General features: G+C 53.2%; 1 protein-coding gene and 1 pseudogene across 6 annotated transcripts in view; one reads left to right on the forward strand and one right to left on the reverse strand.

Annotated features, from left to right (window-relative positions):
- Nucleotides 1-15,083, forward strand: part of AKT2 (AKT serine/threonine kinase 2) — a 51,898-nt gene that overhangs the window by 971 nt on the left and 35,844 nt on the right. The window contains exon 1 of one of the 5 annotated variants that reach the window (XM_010380868.2): nt 2,314-5,276. The exons of 2 other annotated variants lie outside the window; for them this stretch is intronic. The gene's annotated coding sequence lies outside the window, so the exon portion shown is untranslated. Of the gene's footprint in view, nt 1-2,313; nt 5,277-10,697; nt 10,736-10,826; nt 10,879-15,083 lie in introns of those variants that run through there. 2 more of the 5 variants (XM_030913608.1, XM_010380870.2) reach the window with 2 other exon arrangements.
- LOC104676122 lies at nt 10,959-11,851 on the reverse strand (annotated as a pseudogene). Its single transcript, XR_749871.2, has one exon. The product of XR_749871.2 is annotated as a 60S ribosomal protein L7a pseudogene (transcript).

Genomic DNA, 15,083 nt, shown 5'->3' on the forward strand with positions numbered 1-15,083 from the left:
AGTCAGTGACAGTTCTTTCCTTCCATAGGGAAGGGAGGAAAGCTGCGTTAGAAATCACTGAAGTTGTCTGAGCTTTAGGCTCCACATTCGGAAGAGGAAGAGGGATTAGGCTTGGATTTGAGGAGCCGTGCCCCTGGACCAGCTTGTTAAAACTTGGGAGGAAGAAGTGTTTGGGGGAACACCTCTTCCCCCTGGGAAAGCTTTCTGGGGCCATCTTGATCTTAGGATTGTGAGGACCTCTTCTCATTTGGAGACCTCTTGGGCTCAGCAAGATGCCTGGGCTGGATGGAGTAACTAGGGCCTCCAATGGGCTGCTTTTCAACCTCATCCACTCCTACTTTTCCAGAGAAGCAGGAGTTCACTCATGGGCTGACCTTGGTTGGCAGTGGATGTGAAGGGTCCAGGAACCAACGCAGACCATTACATACTCTTCTGTCGCTGGCCACGAAGCTGTTTGTGTCTCCCGGTTACCAGATCAGTCACACATCATGTTTACACTCCCCACCAAGGCAGTAACAGTTGGCCTTGCAGTGAGGCCGGGAGCTGTTTTCCCAGCTGTTCCTCTTTGCATAGGCCAAGGGGACTTGGAGGGGGGTGCCCCTGGCCTAGCCTGGCCCAAGGAGGAAGGCTGCTCTGAAGGGCTTCGGACAGTCGATCCCCCGTGGATCTGGTGTCTTATTGTGGTCTGTGGACTGGTGCTGGGAGCAGCTAGCCCCAGAGGTCTGTGGTCAGTGTCCCTGCTCCCTAGGCCAGATCGTGACCTTGGCTTGCCCTGTAGCCTTTGCTCTGGGTCTGGAGTTCCCGGAGGACTGGCTGCAGTCCCTGATTGACCCAGCAGACCTGGGCTGGTGATGTGGTCAGAGGGGGCAGACGGTTGCCCCTAGTCTGCAGCAGTGACTTCCAAGCTGACTGGCTTCCGTGCCTTGTGGTTCCTGGGGAGAAAGGTCCCACGTCCCACAGTCTGTGAGGCAGCGGGAGCTCTGTATAATTTTTCTCCACTAGGGGTTTGTTCCTCTGGTCCTCTCCTGCCAGCTTTTAGAGGCTTTGCCTGATGGGGCTAACAGCGGCAGTAAAAACAGTAATCATGAAATTGATGGCTGAGGGTAACTGAGTGCATTCTGTGGGCCACACGCTGTTTGGAATGCTTCTTATAGATAAACTTGCTGAATACTTGAATTCTAGAGCAGTAGGCGCTGTTGTTATGCTTTCCCTTTTAGATGAGAAAACAGCAGCTCAGAGAGGCAAATCATTTCCAGAGCTAGTGGATGCCCAGTGTTTATAGCATTCACCCCATGCCAGGCGTGTGACAGGGCTTTTGCACATGTGACCTCACTTAAGTCTCAAAACATACCTGTGGTTAGGCCTATTTTATGGAGAGCTACAAGCTAGTTAGAAGTGTGATACCATTTTACAGATGAGGAATCATTACACTCACTGTGAAGTATAAAGATTTCCCTGAGGTCTCATAGCTGAAGTGGTAGAGGTGTGATGTGAGCCCTTGGCCCACCTTGGCCTCAGATCCTCTTGTCAAGGAGAAACTGGAGCAGTGGCTTTTGTCTATGAGCATATACTCTGCCCAGCCCTGTGCTTCAGGTTTTATCTGGTATTTGTGTCCTTTTTTTGCAGAGTCTGAAATTGAAGTTCAGAGGAAGAATTGCCTTCCCCGAGGTCTTATCAGACCCTGTGGACGCCAGGGTGGGATTTGAACCCAGGTCACTGAGCCCCTAGTACCCTGCATTCCTTGCTCACCAGGTTCCAGGCTGGGTGAAAGGAAGGAAAGACATAGGATAGGGTCACCTCTGTTCTCTGTCCTCCACCTATAGAGGTGACTATCCTGTGTCTTTCCTTCTTCTCACCCCTGAGTCTCAGGCTGCCCTGAGCATCTCTGCCTGCAGCCAGTCCAGCAGTTCTTGGTCCCTCCTCAGAGTGGAGCCAGGGCATCCTTTAACCCTGGGCAGGTGTGTGCTGGGAGAAGAAGATAGCAAGAGAGCTATGCGGGAGGTGACACAGCTACCAGGGACCTGCGTTGGCTAGCGGCAGGATGGAGAAGTGGGTTCTAGCTCTGTGACCTCAGACCACACTGTTCACTCCCATACAGTGGTCTCAGAAGGACACCCACCTTGGGCTGTTGTGAGGATTAAATGAATTAATCCACGAGAAGCTCCTAGAATGGTGCCCGGCACTGTGTAAGTCTTGGTTGGCAGTCATGCTTATGTTATGGAACTGAGGCATCCAGCCTCCCCCACCCCCTACTTTTGGTCCCCTTGAGCATTCCAGGATCCAGCTCTCCAGCCTGGCCCAGCTAGGATCCAGAACTTTGATGTTCTGGTTTCCAGCCTCTGTAAAGAGCTGCATGGAAGCGAGTGAGAGCACAGGGTTCGAATCCAGCCCTGCCACTCCATGGTTGTGTGACCTTGAGCAGGCTCCCCAACCCTTCTGAGCTCATTTCATCATCGGTGTCATGGGGAGGATAATTCCCACCTGATAGGATTATTGTGAAGGTTGAGTGGATTAATTTGTGGGAAGCATTCATAACTATGCTGGCATACAGTAAGCCTACCTGAAACGTCTTCTCACTGAGAAGAGTGCCTGACACATGGTGAGCCATTGGTATATCCTAGCAATTGTAATTCCTAGTATTTCTGCCAGGACTTTGAAGGCCCTTGCCAGTTCACAGAACCGTGTCAGAGAGCACTAGGAGGAAATCGGGGCTGAAATTAGCATCTCAGTTTTCCAGATGCAGAAACAGAGGTCGGAGGAGACATGCAATCAAGTCAGAACTGACAAGGGCAGCTCCCAGGCCCACTCTTCTACACAGTGGCTTTGCAGCCCTGAGCCCCTGCAAGGTAGACACATTCGAGTCTTTTCAGAGGTCAGGCTCTGCTTTTTTTCTTTTTTCTTTTGAGGTAGGGCCTCACTCTGTCACCCAGGCTGGAGTGCAGTGGTGTGATCACAGCTCACTGCAGGCTTGACCTCCTAGGCTTAAGTGATCCTTCCATCTTGTACATCTTGAGTAGCTGGGACTACAGGTGCATGCCGCCATGCCCGGTTAATTTTTAAATTTTTTTGTGGAAACGGGTCTTGCTATGTTGCTCAGGCTAGTCTTGAACTCCTGGGCTCAAGTGATCCTCTTGCCTCAGTCTCCTGAGTAGCTGGGACTATAGGTGCATGTCACTGTCCCTGTCCACCACAGCTCGCAGTTCCAGGAGTGGCAGGAAGGCTGGGTTTGGGCAGGAGAGCAGCAGAAGTGCCTGCAGGGGTTGGCAGGGGCTATGCTGCACTGGCCTGTGGGCCTGGGTGAGAGGTGAGGATGGATCCTAAGGGTATTGTGGAGCCGAGGAAAAGGTTTCACTCACCTACCACCATTTACTGAACGCCTCCTATGTGCCAGCGTTGCATCAGTACTGGGAATACAGCGGTGTACTTATCAAAGTTCCTATCCTTGTGGGGCTGAGGGAGACCAACCCGAAACAGGTGAATAAGCAAGGAGCCGGTTAGGAGGGGAGGTGCTAGGCAGCGAATTCAAATCGGGTGACAGACTGGGCACTTTAGATGCATGCGGCTGCGCGGAGGGCCTCTAAGCTGATCCCATTTTGGCAAGGTGAGGCAGTCATGTGGGATGGGAGGAGAAGGAACAGCCCTCCAGGTGGAGGGAACCATAGTGCAAAGGTCTGAAGGGAGGACAGAGCTTGGTGAGGTGCAGGGACAAGCCTCACGGAGGTCTGTGTGGCTTGGCAGAGCAAGGGAGCAGGGAGGAGATGAGTCCAGGGGCTGCGAGGCAGGCAGGGCCCTGTCACTGGGAGCCTTGTGGACTGTCTGTGACGGAATTTGGAATTTCAGCAGGAACAGCCTGGTCAGATTTAGGGTGTTAGTAGGTGACACAGGAGAGGGTCACAGGCTCCTGCCTGGGGGGGTGGGTAGATTTAAGTGAGCGGAGCAGGGCGTTTCACAGGCCTCCCACTTCCCCTCGAGTAGCATCACTGCCTTACAGCCAGCAAAGGGCCGAGGGTTGCCTCCCTCTCCTGTGGTTTTCACACCGTGTTCCCAGACCCCGTGGCTGTTACTTTTAGGGAAAGAGGAGGGGAGGCTCATTGGGCTGATTTCTCTGCCCTTCCCTCCCCAACCCAACCAGCTAGACTAATACTGAATAGCAACACAGAGCAGCAGTCACACCTGATACAGACAGCACCCGCTGACCCTGCGTCCACGCTACCGTGGGCCTGCAGGCCTGCGCCATTCCCGGTGCTCCTCTGGAATTGGAAAGACCAGGTCTTGTGACTGGCGCCCAGCACCAAGGTCTCTGGCGGGCCTCAGGTGTGGTTGATATTACGAAGGCAAAATAAATGAGGGCCAGGTTGAGAGTGTGGGCATGTTTCTCCATTGTAGCTGGGTGATCAGGGCGGACCTCCCTGAGGAGGTGACGTGTGGTCAGGGACTGCAGTGCCGTGAGAGAGCCATGGGAGTATCTGGGGGAAGACGTGTTAGACCCAGGAGGAAGCTTCTCTGATTCCCGCTTTACAGCGGTGAGAACTGAAGCCTGGAGGGCCTCTGCAGCTTGCGCTGGGTCCCCCAGCCAGGAAGTGTTGGGGACAGGCTATGAATCTGGGCCTCCAGAGATTCCCCCAGCACAGCTCAGTAGCCCCTGGTGAGTGTGACTTCTGATCCCACCCATGGGCTCACCCCTAAGGCTTAGTGCAGGGGCAGGCGCCCTGGCGTTTGTTTTTTTTTTTGAGGTATGTTCCAGGGTATCTTCCTAGAAGGAGCACAGCCCCTCAGAACAAATCTCTAGGGTCCCCAGAAACCCCCTGGGATGGGTTGGGATGGAAAGGAGTGTCTTTCAGACTTGAGCTCCAAGCCCCTGGAGGACCCAGGGACACCCCTCCCCGGGCCTCTTTTCAGCTTCCCAGAACTCTCAGTGGAAGGCCGTCAACCACAGGCCTCCGGGCCGCACGGTGGGGTGGTTCCATGGCAGGCTCTTCTGGATAGTCAGCCAAGCAGCAAGAGGCCCAACTCGGGGAGACAGCCTGGGAGCAGGACCAGGAGGGAGGGAGCGAGTGTGGGAGGGGTGCTGGGTGGGAGCTCAGCCTGGCCCCCTTGGGGCAAGACCCACTGCCAACTCGGCACCCACAGCAGGGCCCGGGTGCTCTGAGTGTGCCGAGTAAGGGACGGCAAGCCAGGCCGGCCAAGAGGAGACTGCATGTCAGAGGTCCCCGCAGGAGTTTCTTCAGCCCAGCCGTCCTGCCGGAGAAGCTCGTTCGCAGATGTTGTTTCTAAGGGTGAGGCCAGAAACCCAAGCCTTCCTTGGTTGCCACTTCGTGGGCCCTTTCTGAACGGGCTGGGGCAGTTCCCGCTCCCTGGTTCTCCTCTCCAGCCTGGCTTCGAGTTCTTCATGGTCTGGTGGGTCATTGGTGTACCGTTACCCAGCTGGGGCTGCTGAGTGACCTGGTCCCGGGGGCAGCTGACATGGGTGAGAACCCTGCTCCTGGCACCCCTCTTGGTGGCCATGGAACCCTGGGGCCTTATTTCATCTCCCTAAGGTGCAGTGTGCTCAGCTGTAAACGGGAACCTTCCTGCTGAGTGGGGTGGTGGGGAGGATGCAGGGAACTGCTGTGTTGGAAAGCACGGGCCTCCTGAGGAGGTGTGGGATGAGTTTGGGCTGATGCTGCTTCTGGTGATTGCCAGACAGGACTGAAGGCACCGGAGAGCACAGAAGAGGCTCTGTGGGGCAGTGGGCACGGGCCTGTTGTTGGTCCTTGGGAGAGAGTGGTGGGGCCTGTTAGCTGATGGGAGGGCTCCGGACAGAAATATAAATCATTCCCACCGCTGCACTCCTGCCCAGCCAGACACTGTATTAGCTCTGCAGACCTGCACAGCAGCCTGGGAGGTGGGCAGTGTTAGCACCCCCATCCTGTAAATAGGAAACTGAGGCCCAGGAAGCCACATAGAATGTTGGGGTCATTCTCGTGAGTAGTTCGTCTCTGTGTGCTGGGCACTGCTGCGGAGCTTGAGGTGTCTGCTCTCACTCATCCTCACCACAGCCTGGCAGCTGGCTGTCATGATTGTCCCCGTTTTACAGGGGAGGGAACAGGCATAGAGAGGTTATTGGATTTGCCCAAAGTCCAATAGGCATGACGGTTGAACCCTGCTCTGTCAGTGAAGCTGCCTTTTGAAGAATGCCTCATCCCCTTGTCCTGCTTGCTGTGACTGGAGTTGTCACTGTTGTCATCAGGATTTCTTTCCTGCTTTCTCTTCTCCTAGACAGAGCTGGCACAAAGTAGGCCTCAGTCATCTAGAAATGACTCCATTCTATGCCTGCTCGGGAGGTGGGGTGTGGCTGCTGCTCTCCACCCCCAATACCATGACCTCGGCCCTTCCTTTTCCCAAAGCCCAGGGGGAAGGGATGAGGATGGGAGGCACCCCGTCCCCGCTGCCCTGGGGGTCTGATTGCCGAACAGCCTCAGGAGCCGGCCCTTGGCTGTTCTTGGTCATTCGTGTGTTCCATCCATCACCAAATATTGATTGAATAACTACTATGTGCCACGTGTAGTTCTGGATGTGATCAGAGGTGGCAGAGAGGTTGTGTTGGCCTGTGAATGCTTGGTGTGGCTGAAGGAGGGAACAGAGATCTAGCTGGATCTAGAGCAGAGAGAGGCTTGGGAAGGCTGCTGAGGAGCCCCTGTGATGTGAGAGCCCGAGGAGGTGGGCTGGACAGGGGTGCAGTCAGGTAAAGGCCGCAAGGGGTGGTGGAACAGCAGGCCCATGTGGTTGGAGCCGGGGGAGTGGGTGAAGGGGAGAGAGCAGGGTGGCAGGGCTCAGGGCCTAGGCTGTGGTGGGGAGCCAGGGCTTTATCCCCAAAGAGGAGGGACACAGGTGGGTGAGAAGGGACCTGTGTGGGAGAGAGCTGGCTGGATTCAGGTGGCAGCCAGGGATGGAGAAAGCAGACCATATTCTGCTTTGGAAACAGGGTCCCCTAGAGCCCAGCTACTCAAACTGGTGTCCGAAGGTCTTGGGGGTTGGGAGGAGGTGTCTGCAGGGCGTTGACTCTTTTTAGCTGTGTGTTTTCATTTAGATGATATTTTCAAAAAGTTAATAGGGGTATGTTGGAAATTGTCAGGATGATTCCTTTAGAACCAAGTAGTGACAGCAGTAATCTTAGCTGCCACTCCATGGCTCTGACAGGCTCAGGATGATGGCCCCTGACTTCAGAGTCCTTTATGTAATTGCTACCTGTTTTTGAAGCACTGGCCTTGTCCCCAGCTGTATGTGAAGCCATCTCATTGGGTCCCCAGGACAACCCATGGTTATCAGAAAAATTATCTTTTTAAATTTTTCATTATTTTTTTGAGACAGGGTCTGGCTGTGTCACCCAGGCTGGAGTGCAGTGGCACCATCATGGCTAATTGCAGCCTTGACCTCACGGGCTCAAGTGATCTTCCCACTTCAGCCTCCTGAGTAGCTGGGACCACAGGCACGCACCATCACGCCTGGCTAATTAAAAAAAAACTTTTTAAAAATAGAGGTGGAAATCTCCCTGTTTTGCTCAGGCTGATCTTGAACTTTTGGGCTCAAGTGATTCACCTGCCTCAGCCTCCCAAAGTGCTGGGATTACAGGCGAGAATCACTGCACCTGGCCTACAAAACTTATCTTTTGAGATAACATAAACACGTGCTTGGGCAGATTGTTAAGATTCCATTCTACAGGCCAGGCACAGTGGTTCACACCTGTAATCCCAGCTCTTTGGGAGGCCGAGGGGGGGAGTGGATCATGAGGTCAGGAGTTCAAGACCAGCCCGGCAAGATGGTGAAACCCTGTCTCTACTAAAAATACAAAAATTAACAAGGCATGGTGGTGGGTAATTTTTGTCCCAGCTACTCGGGAGGCTGAGGCAGGAGAATTGCTTGCACCTGGGAAGCAGAGGTTGCAATGAGTCAAGATCTGGCCACTGCTCTCCAGCCTGGCGACAGAGCGAGACTCTGTTTCAAAAAAAAAAAAAAGATTCCATTTTACAGATGCGGAAGCTGAGGTTCAGAGAAGTGACCTGTGTAGCGTGGAAGTGGTAGAGTCAGGATTTGAGTTGACTAGAGGTGTGAGTTTGGGCCTGAGTCCTGCTCCAGTTCCCCAGATAAGCTGCGTTGGGATGCGGGAGAGATGGGGTGTAGCATGGGAGCTTCTAGCCGGGCTGGGATGATCTGACTCCTCTTGGGCCTGTGAGAGTCACACTCCCGTCTCCTGCCTTTAGGCTCCTGGTGCTTAAGCTTAATTAGCAGGGATTCTATAGAGCTGCACTCCAGAATGGTAGCTACTAGCCATGTATGGACTTTTTTTTTTTTTTTTTTTTGAGACAGAATCTTACTCTGTCACCTAGGCTGGAGGGTGGTGGCGCGATCTTGGCTCACTGCAACCTCTGCCTCCCACGTTCAAGCAGTTCTCTGCCTCAGCCTCCCGAGTAGCTGGCATCACAGGCGTCCACCACCACGCCTGGCTAATTTTTGTATTTTTAGTAGAGACAGGGTTTCATCAACTTGGCCAGGCTGTTCTTGAACTCCTGACCTCGTGATCCTCCCACCTCGGCCTCCCAAAGTGCTGTGATTACAGGCATGAGCCATCGTGCCCAGCCTCACATATGGCTTTTTAAGTTTTAATTAATTACAATTAAATAAAAGTAAAAAGTCAGTTCTTTAATTGCACTAGCCATTGTTCAAACATTTAGTAACCACGTTTCTGTCGTTGCGGAAAGGTCTGTGGGCTAGTTCTGCTCTGGTTGCGGCCCCTGTCCTGCACCCACTCGCTGTGACTGTGTGCATGTGACTCTCTCCCTGGGCCTCAGTTTTCCCATGTGAGGAATGGGGATAGTAACACAGGCTGGCTGTGAAGATGAACATTAATCCATGCCTGGTGCTTTGTGAGCACTCACTGAGTATTAGCCTTGATGCAGACCCACCGGTTTCTCTTTCTGCCACTGGGCCCTGCCCCAGAGCTCCCAGGGAGGTGGTGGCGATGCAGAGTGACGTGGGTCAGGGACACCCCATGCAGTCCGACTAGAGGGCTCCCGTGCATGTGTGTACATCAGGGACGGTAAGGGAGGGCTGGCTGGGATGTGGGAGGAGGGGACACAAGATGGGAGGCGGCCCTGTCTCTTGGGAGCAAAGGCAGAGGGAGGTGGAGGCCACTAAGAGCTCGGAGGACAGGGGTCCGGGCTCCTTGGCTGTGTCCCTGCTGTCTCTCGCTGTAAGTATTCACCGAATCTCTCCTACGCTCGGTTTTCTCATCTGCTGCATACGGGTCCTCATGGTTCTCAACTGAGGCACCTGGTGAGCCTATCAGGCCAGTGCCCAGGGCTTATTCTGAGGACAGCTCCTGGAGAGGAAGGCTGTCTCCCTAAGGACTCCTGCCCTACCCTGGGTGCAAGGGGTTCCACCTGCTGCCCCCTCCCCCACTCCCCAGCTCTCCTCAGGCTGAGAGTTCCCCTCTCCAACTAAGAGCCACAGTGCTGACAGTGGCCCCCAAGGCCCTGCCCAGCAGCTTCCTCTCTAGCTACATCTCCCGGCCCTCCCCTTCACCAGCTCCTGTGGGCGCCTCAGCCCTGCTCCTCCCCTGCCTGCCTGCCTGCAGTGTTCCTCCTCAGGTCTTCCCCTGGCTCTCTAACCTGCTTCCGGTTCTGCTTAGACTGCACAGTCTCAGTGTGCCCTTCTGTCACCATCCTATTTTAAATCGGAAACCCCTGCTCCCTTTCCCTTCACTGAATCTTCTGAGTGCTCCTTTTCTCCGTGGCATTTGTCAGCTTTGGCTATCCTAATTTGTTTATATGTTTATTTTGTATTTTGCTGCCGGTTCCCTCATCCCCCCAACTCCCCAGTGGCAGGGAGTTCTGTTTTGGTCACTGCTGAATCCCTGGTGACCCGAGCAGTGATGACGCAGGGTTGGTGTGATATTTGTGGAATGAATGAATGCAGGACTTTTTGTTTTACCTTCACTTGGCACAAATGCTGTGGTTCTGTTCACCACTCCTGCCTTGAAATAATGAAAGCTATGAGTCCATCCCTGTGCTGAGTGGAGCTGGGGACACAATGGGGGCTAGGACAGACTGTGTCCTTGCCTTGTGGAACTCAGTCCAGTGGGAGAGGCGACATTACCCATAGTCATGCAGGAGACAGAGGCAAGCGCTGTGCGGGGAAGGGAAGGCTGAGCTCTGAGAGTCGGCTGCTGGTGGGAGGTCAGGGAAGGCCTCCCTGAGGAAGATGGGTGAACAGAGTGCCAGGCAGGGGGTACAGCAGGTGCAAAGGTCCTGGGATGTGACAGCAGGGAGTCTTCATGGGGCCAGGAGAAGGGGAGATTGTGTGTTGGAGGGAGCAGACCAATGAGGCCGGAGAGCAGGCGGGGCCAAGGCAGATGGCCCCTGGCAGCCTCCATAGGGGCCTTGGATGTGATCCATGGGCACTGGGGAGAGGTCCTGAGCAGGGGAGGGACAGGGTCAGAACTGCCTGGAGGATCCTGCTGGTCACAGCATGGAACTCTCAGGATGTGTGGAGCCCGTGGCCAGGCAGAATAGAATATTTGACATGATTTCTGTGGGTGCTGTAAGGCCCTGGGTGGTGTGAGGGGGAAGGTGTGTTGGGGGGGTGGCAGGGAGGAGAAGGAATCTGCTCTGTGCTTATTCTTGTCCCTGTTTCTTTTGCAGCCTGCCCACGGCTTCAACGTGCCTCCAGTCCCACCTGCTCCAAGCAGACAGATGGGGCGAGTATGGGGAGTGTGGGGAGCGTGTTTAAAAGAAAAAAGAAAAAAAAGTCTCTCTTTTTTTTTTTTGAGGTACCCAGACCTTTTCAGGAAAAAAAAAAAAGTCTCTTCCGTGCCACCTTCTCACCAAGGAGGTAGAATAGGTAAAAAATTCACCTGTTCAGAAACATACAGTATAGAAAGTGAAGTTTCTCGCGTCTCCATCCATCAGAGGAAATAATAATTTTTTTTTTTGAAGGAAAATTTGTATTTTAATTATTTTTATGTACAGAAAACTCAACAGTGTACATTTAACCCAGCTTAGTGGCAAGTTCTTTAGCCTTTGCCTTTTCAAGCTTGGTGATACGAGCCACAGACTTGGGACCCAGGACATTGCCGCCCCAGTGACGGCGGATCTCATCGTATCTGTCGTTGTAATTGGTCCTGATAGCTTCCACCAGCTTAGCCAAAGCGCCTTTGTCTTCCGAGTTCACCTGTGTGAAGGCGACAGTGGTGCAGGTCTTCCTGTGGACTAGACGACCCAGTCTGGCCTTCCCCTTGATAATGCAGTAAGGGACCCCCATTTTACGACACAGGGCAGGCAAGAAGACAACCAGCTCGATGGGATCCACGTCGTGTGCAATCACCACCAGCTGAGCTTTCTTGTTCTCCACCAAGGTGGTGACGGTGTTAACTCCTGCTCGAAGGACAGGTGGTCTCTTAGTGGGGACATCCCCTTTGCCAGCAGCTTTCTTCTCGGCCCGGGCCAACAGCCTCTGCTTCTTCTCTTGCCTTGTCTCTGGTCTGTACTTGTGGGCCAGCTTAAGCAACTGAGTAGCTGTTTGGCGGTCCAGGGCCTGGGTGAACTGATTAATAGCAGGAGGCACTTTCAGCCGCTTGTAGAGGATGGCTCTCTGCCGCTGCAACCTGATATAGCGAGGCCATTTCACAAAGCGGGTGAGGTCTCTTTTGGGCTGGATGTCCTGTCCAATGCCAAAATTCTTAGGTCTTTTCTCAAACAGGGGATTCACCACTTTGTTGGCCTCCTGCTTTTTCACGACAGCAGGGGCCGGAGCCACCTTCTTTCCCTTGGCCTTCTTTCCTTTCGGCATCTTGGGCGGCGGGAGGAGCTTTTTTTTTTTTTTTTTGAGACGGAGTCTTGCTCTGTCCCCCAGGCTGGAGTGTAGTGGCGTAATCTCTGCTCACTCCAATCTCTGCCTCCTGGGTTCAAGCAATTCTTCTGCCTCAGCCTCCTGAGTAGCAGGAATTACAGGCACCCACCACCACGCCTGGCTAATTTTTGTATTTTTAGGAGAGACAGAGTTTCACCATATTGGCCAGGCTGGTCTCAACCTCCTGACCTTGTGATTTGCCCGCCTCGGCCTCCCGAAGTGCTGGGATTACAGGCATGAGCCACCGCGCCCAGCCAATGATAATAATATTTGATAACGTGTTTAGCAGTTGCCCTTTCTGACTCTTTTGGAGGACTTTATGTGGATTAACTCACTGAACCCTCCCAATAGCCTTAGAGGTATGTGTGGTTATTATCTCTGATATACACATGAGGAAACAGAGGTGAAGAAAGGGAATGTGACTTGGTGACTTGCCCAGGGTCCCACAGCAGGTGACACAGCCAGGGCTGAAATGCTGGCATTTGGTTCCTGAGGCTGCCTTGACTCCCGTACCCACTCTCCTGCCTCTGGTAGTGTAGGGTATTTCCTTCGGATTTCTTTTTTCTGTGCGTGTGAGATTTAAACACATACCTCCTCATGCCCTGAAGTCTAAGACAGTATATCCTGTAAGGTCCATTATTGATCATATAACTGCTTTTCTGAAAAGAATGCGATAGGTGAGTTTTATCCATGGATTGCGAGGTACATGCCAATCTCAGTGACGTCAGCATGTGAAACAGTACACATATTATAGAATTGAGGTGATAGGGCATGTGCGTGTGTGTCTCAGAAAAGGCATCCTACCTGAGTTCTGTTGTGTCGCGAGCCTTCGTTAGTGAATGCTGATGGCCTTAGTGTCGGCACAGCGGGGCTGGTTTCTGTGTTTCTATGCTCAGGATGGCCTGTTGTGTTGCGTGGCCAGACCCTCTTCACGGGCTGGGTGCTGTGCTGAGCCCTTCCCTGCGTGAGCCTGTGATGAAAGCACTGCTGTCTGTCCTTGCAGGGACAGGAGGAAACGGAGGCTTGGGAGGGTAGAAAGTGGGCAGGGGAGGACCCCAGTCCAGATCTGCCTGACTCTGAAGGCTGTGTGGCACGGTGTCGTGGGGGAGCCGGGCCGCCTGTACTCCTGAGATCAGGTCATAGGACAAGTCATTTCACTTCTGTGCCTCAATTTCCTCATTATCATAGAAACAGTAGGAATGTCTGCCTCCGAGGGTTGCTGTGAGGGTTATATTGGTATGTGCAAAGCACTCAGATGGGCCTGGCACGTGGTATGGGCTATGTGAGCCTTGCTCTTTTTAGTAGTCATGTTATTCACCAATATTTTAGCACTAGACCCCTGTTGTGAGCTTTTAGATTGTTGCCAGGTTTCCCTATTTCAGCAGTACATACTTAGGACAGCGGTCCTCAGCTGGTGGTGGTTTTGTACCCCAGGAGACATTTGGTGATGACTGAAGACACGTTTGATTGTCATAACCAGGGGAGGGTGTGCTGTTGGCTTTAGTGACTAGAGACCCAGGATGCTGCCAAACCTCTTCAGGGTGCAGAAGACTCCCCACATCAGGGATTCTCTGTCCCCAAACATCACTAGTGCTGAGGCTGAGAATTCCCACCTTAGAACCTTTGTGCCCCGGCACTGGCATTTTCTGCAGGAGAAATTCCTCCAAGCACATGGACATTTTCCACTTTATCGGTTTTACCAGAATGCCCTCACAAGATGCTGGGATCAGTTTATAGAGTGGTGAATGGCTGGTGGCAGATGAGAGAGCTGGTTCCCTCCTGTCTTGCCTCAGGTGCCTTTCTGCTGAGTTCCCATGAGCAGATGCCGCCTGTTACACCACTAGTTCCTGTTGTCTTTGGCTTTTTTGTATTTTTTTTTTTTTTTTTTAGACAGAGTCTGGCCTTGTCACCCAGGCTGGAGTGCAGTGGCACAGTCTCAGCTCACTGCAACCTCTACCTCCCAGGCTGAAGTCAGCCTCCCACCTCAGCCTCCCAGGTACCTGAGACTACAGGTGCACACTGCCACGCCTGACTACTTTTTATATTTTTATTTTTATTTTTTTTGGCAGACACAGGGTTTCACCATGTTATTCAGGCTGGTCTGAAACTCCTGGGCTCAGGGGATCCTCTCGCCTTGGCCTCCGGAAGTGCTGGGATTACAGGTGTGAGCCACCATGCCCGACCAGTTTTTTTTTTTTTAGTTTGTTTCTTTGTTTTTTGAGACGCAGTTTTGCTCTGTCTCCCAGGCTGGAGTGTGGTGATGCAGTCATAGCTCACTACAGCCTCAACCTCCTGGGCTCAAGCAATCCTCCTAGCTCAGCCTCCCAAGTAGCTGGGACTACAGGTGTGCGCCACCACACCTGGGTAATTTTTGTATTTTTTGTAGAGATAAGGTCTTGCTGTGTTACTCAGGCTGGTCTCAAACTCCTGGTCTCAAGAGATCCTCTTGCCTCAGCCTTTAAAAGTGCTGGGATTACACGCGTGAGCCACCACGTCCAGCTTCCTGTTGTCTTTGAATTTATCTCCTGAGCAAGTCTTCCTCTGGTCACTGTGGAAAGGCACAGATCTGAGTGCAGGCGACAGAGGCTCCTGAGGAGGTCGCTGCCACCTCCCAATGAGCCTCTGCAACACCAGGAAGGGAGCCCCACCCACCAGCTCCAGCTCCAAGAGACGCAGATCTCGGCTTCCCCACCTGCCTCCCTAGCCCATCTGTGCTGTCTGGCATCAAAACCAGGTCAGTGAGAGGGGGCGAGAGAAAAAGGACTTAGTAAGTGGCAAGGAAAGAAATTGAGGTTATTTTGAGCCTGTTCCGGGCACAGGGCTTCACTCTTGTACACGTTCATTTCACAGATACTTGTTAAGTACCCACTCTGTGCCCAGCACCATACAAAGCTCTGGGGATCCAACTGTGACCAAGGCAGCCAAGGGTCCTGCTTTCGCTGTGCTGACGTTCCAGTGCAGGTGGTGGGCAGTTAACGTAAACAAACGCATACAGTAACATCGGTGGTGATGGGTGCTTAGGGGAAAATGAAGGGTAAGGGTAAGGGGAGGTAGGGTGGGCATGCTTTGCTTAGGGAGGTTAGGAAGGCTTCTCAAGAAAGGGATGTGAGCAGAGGCTGAAGAGAGTGGGGCGGGCCCCGAGTTTCCACCTGAAGGTGCAGTGTGTGCAAGGCCCTGAGGTGGACTGTCCTGGTGTG

The sequence above is a fragment of the Rhinopithecus roxellana genome, chromosome 12 (assembly GCF_007565055.1).
Source record: "Rhinopithecus roxellana isolate Shanxi Qingling chromosome 12, ASM756505v1, whole genome shotgun sequence".
Classification (NCBI taxonomy): Eukaryota; Metazoa; Chordata; class Mammalia; order Primates; family Cercopithecidae; genus Rhinopithecus; species Rhinopithecus roxellana.